A 4,441-nucleotide genomic window follows, 5' to 3' on the forward strand; every position below is an offset into this window, starting at 1 on the left:
GTACGTCAAGGCTGTATATTGTCACCCTGCTTATTTAACTTCTATGCAGAGTACATCATTAGAAATGCTAGGCTGGATGAAGCACAAGCTGGAATCCAGATTGCTGGGAGAAATACCAATAACCACAGATATGCAGATGACACCACCCTTATGGCAGAAAGTGAAGAGGAACTAAAAAGCCTCTTGATGAAAGTGAAAGTGGAGAGTGAAAAAGTTGGCTTAAAGCTCAACACTCAGAAAACTAAGATCATGGCATCCTGTCCCATCACTTCATGGCAAATAGATGGGGAAACAGTGGAAACAGTGGCTGACTTTATTTTGGGGGGCTCCAAAATCACTGCAGATGGTGATTGCAGCCACAAAATTAAAAGACGCTTACTGCTTGGCAGGAAAGTTATGACCAACCTAGACAGCATATTAAAAAGCAGAGACATTACTTTGTTAACAAAAGTCCGTGTAGTCAAGGCTATGGTTTTTCCAGTGGTCATGTATGGATGTGAGAGTTGGACTACAAAGAAAGCTGAGTGCAGAAGAATTGATGCTTTTGAACTGTGGTGTTGGAGAAGACTTTTGAGAGTCCCCTGGACTGCAAGGAGATCCAACCAGTCCATTGTAAAGGAGATCAGCCCTGGGTGTTCATTGGAAGGACTGATAATGGAGCTAAAACTCCAATACTTTGGCCACCTGATGCAAAGAACTGACTCATTTGAAACGACCCTGATGCTGGGAAAGATTGAGGGTGGGAGCAGAAGGATACGACAGAGGATGAGATGGTTGGATGGCATCACTGACTCAATGGACATGAATTTGGGCAAACTCCGGGAGCTGGCGATGGATAGGGCGGCTTGGAGTGCTGCAGTCCCTGGGGTCGCAAAGAATTGGACACGACTGAGTGACTGAACTCAACTGATGTGGTAAAAGAGTAATCATTTTATGGAAGGGGCATCCCAGGAGCACAGATGGCAGAACTTAACCAGCATGGGAGTCAGGAGGATCTTAGATGATTAAAAAGCAGGCACTAACCTGGTGAAGGAGGGTTTAAAAAGGGACAGACTGCATCTCAGGGCATTGGGAAGGAGAAGCAGTAGCAAAGGCATCAAGATGGGAAACAGCATTGTGTGTGAGATCCACAAAGGTAGGGATTGTTGGAATAGTACTGTTGAGGAAATGGAATTGGTGTGACAGGCAAGGGCTGCGGCAAGGCTATCCTTGTGACTGTGTTTTCCTGTTGAGCTACACGGTCCTGTTTCCCTCAACATGCTGTCAGTCCTCAGAGCCATGAGAGCCTCCCATGGCCTGATATCCTCACCTTTGATTTGGGCTCCTCTAAGACAGGTACTTGTCATACACGAATCCTCAGTCTCTAAAACCAGGTTTATAGAGGAGAGTGAATAAGTGATGCTGAATAAACAAATTGGCACAAGTTCGATGATAAGCTCCTCTTGACTTGGCTAACTTAACTGCAAATTATATACATATATATAAAAAAGTCCTGGTCTTAGATACAGGACACACAGGGTCTCATCCATTCTACTTCTGATACTTTTGGCTATATCACCTCATAGCTCAGTTGGTAAAGAATCTGCCTGCAATTCAGGAGACCCCGGTTGGATTCCTGGCTCGGGAAAATCTGTTGGAGAAGGGATAGGCTACCCACTCCAGTATTCTTGGGCTTCCCTGATAGCTCAGTTGGTAAAGAATCTGCCTGCAATGCGGGAGACCTGGGTTTGATCCCTGGGTTGGGAAGATCCCCTGGAGAAGGGAAAAGCTACCCACTCCAGTATTCTGGCCTGGAGAATTCCATGGACTGTATAGTCCATGGGGTCACAGAGTCGGACACGACTGAGCAACTTTCACTTCACCATAAAAAAGAGATATAAGGATAGATTTAACTCTAAAGTCTTCCTTCTCAAAAAGTGTCTCTTCTCTAAGTTTCAGGTAGCTTCCATTTTAAAATTGTCTGTAGTAGAAAAGGCTATTATAAAACTCAGCCCCACCTAACCCCTTTCTTCTGAAGCCCCACACTCAAGGCTATCTGCTGACAAGGCAGTTTGGAATCTTGGTCTGATCTGAAAGGCCCCTGGCTTTCCTCATGGTCACAGAATGGTTGGTAATTACAGAGTGAGACTGGCCTAATGCCTTCAGTTATCCACAGATGATGTCCAAACACCTCAGCATGTTGCGGAAGGCTATTCATACTCAGGTCCTGGCCAGATACCCCATGATACCCCTCTTCTCACTACTCAATGACCTCACTGCCCCCAAACCCATGTTGTTTCTCTCCTCTTGGCCTGTGTTCAGTTCAGTTCAGTCGCTCAGTCATGTCTGACTCTTTGCAACCCCATGGACTGTGGCACACCAGGCCTCCCTGTCCATTACCAGCTCCCAGAGTTTGCTCAAACTCACGGCCATCAAGTCGGTGATGCCATCCAACCATCTCATCCTCTGTCATCCCCTTCTCCTCCCGCCTTCAATCTTTCTCAGCATCAGGGTCTTTTTCAATGAGTCAGTTCTTTGCATCAGGTGGCCAAAGTATTGGAGTTTCAGCCTCAGCATCAGTCCTTTCAATGAATATTCAGGACTGATCTCCTTTAGGATTGACTGGTTTGATCTCCTTACAGTCCAAGGGACTCTCAAGAGTCTTCTCCAACACCACAGTTCAAAAGCATCAATTCTTCGGTGCTCAGTTTTCTTTATGGCCCAACTCTCATATCCATATGTGACTACTGGAAAAACCATAGCTTTTACTAGACAGACTTTTGTTGGCAAACTAATGTCTCTGCTTTTTAATATGCTGTCTTTTCTCTTCCTCACCCCATTCATCCATCTAGTGAATTCCTACTTGACCTTTAACACCCAGTGGAAAGGACCCCTCTGGGAAGTTGTTTAGTCACCACCCGTGTCTCCAGGCCTAACTTTCACTCTCTCCCTCCTCAGTACCTTGTACAGTCCCTGTCATTGCATTATCACAGTGCTCACTCCTTCATGTGCTGGTTCCCCTACTAGACTGACCTCCTTGAGGGCAAGGACCTAGGACACATCTCAGAAGCACAACTATGCATGCTGAATGGAGGCTGAACAGCCCTAAATCCAATATACTGAACTGACTGCACGTCAAAGAAGAACTGACCATTAGCCCCAGTCCTGCCCATATTCCCCCTCCCCCAACACACACACTACTGCATTTGGAGATGCAGAGCTCAGGGCTGCTTTAGAATGACAGATGATGTTTGCCGTTGGCTGATTATCCTGTGTTTCAGCATCAGCGCTGCATAATGTGGCTTGTAGGGATTATGTGTAAATAATTATTTGGTGTAGCACTTAACAGTAACTGCGTGGCTAGGGCAGCATTTCCTCAACTGTTATGAGGAATCCTCTAATCCTCTTTTGTAAATGTAAATAGGAAACTGTATTAAAAAGTAATCCAGTCAAAAAAGTTTGAGAAAGTCTGAAGACTTTATTAGCATATTAAAGGCTCAGATGTCTAGTGCTAAAGAACAAGGCTTCATTTTGTTTCACTCAGGGCTTCCAAAGCACAATGTTGAGGCATGGACACTGAATGAGAAGTCAGAAGACTTGAGTTCTCATTTCCTCTCTGCCAGAAATGCAAATGCATGATCTTGAATCAGACACTTCCACTTTTGGAGCCTCAAATTCTTCATTTGTTTGTTGAATGATTGAAAAAAAAAAAAAAAAAAACCCTAAAATGACATGCTGGATTAGATAATTTCTAGGAGCCAGCCCTTCTAATCCCTATTTTCTGTCCTGCTTAGAAGGGATGAACAACTCTGCTGGGCCTTTGCTGGGCTAAAAGGCTTACACAGTGGGTACTTAGCTACACGGTCTCAGCCCAGCTCTGCCTTGCCCCCGGAACAGCTGGGCAGGAGCTAGCATGTTCTCCTAACGCAGCTGTTTCCTGTGGAAGGTTAGATCTGACTGGATATTATCTGGCAGTTCTGAGCTGGTTGTGCAACTCCAGGACAATCTTTCTATTTTTATTTGTTCCAGGACAATCTTTAACATTGTGAGAATCAGCCATCCACTTTTCTTCTCTTCCTTGAAAGGAAATCCCCATTGCAGGAATCATTGCCCCGAATATCCAAAAGACAGTAAGTCTGACAGTAAAGGGAAACTCTGGGTTAAGGAAGAGCTGGTGGGTGGGAGAGATTTGTTGATAGCAATCACCAAATCAGGACCCTTAAAACACCAAGTATCTGCCAGGAGACCAGGCCCCCCAAGAATGTAGTAAAGAGAGTAAGGACCAAAGTTCCCCTGGTTTTTAAAGAAAACAGCCAGACTGGTTCTCTTTAAAGTGCATTTGTGGAAGGGAAAGTATAGCTGGCTCAAGTCAGGTTTTGTAACCATGGAGTTCATGTGGACAGGGGTCAGCGCATTGGTATTTACTGCTGATGGGGGCCCTGTTAGCATGATACCATGTTCA

This window comes from Bison bison, unplaced genomic scaffold, assembly GCF_000754665.1.
Source record: "Bison bison bison isolate TAMUID 2011002044 unplaced genomic scaffold, Bison_UMD1.0 scf7180017864032, whole genome shotgun sequence".
Classification (NCBI taxonomy): Eukaryota; Metazoa; Chordata; class Mammalia; order Artiodactyla; family Bovidae; genus Bison; species Bison bison.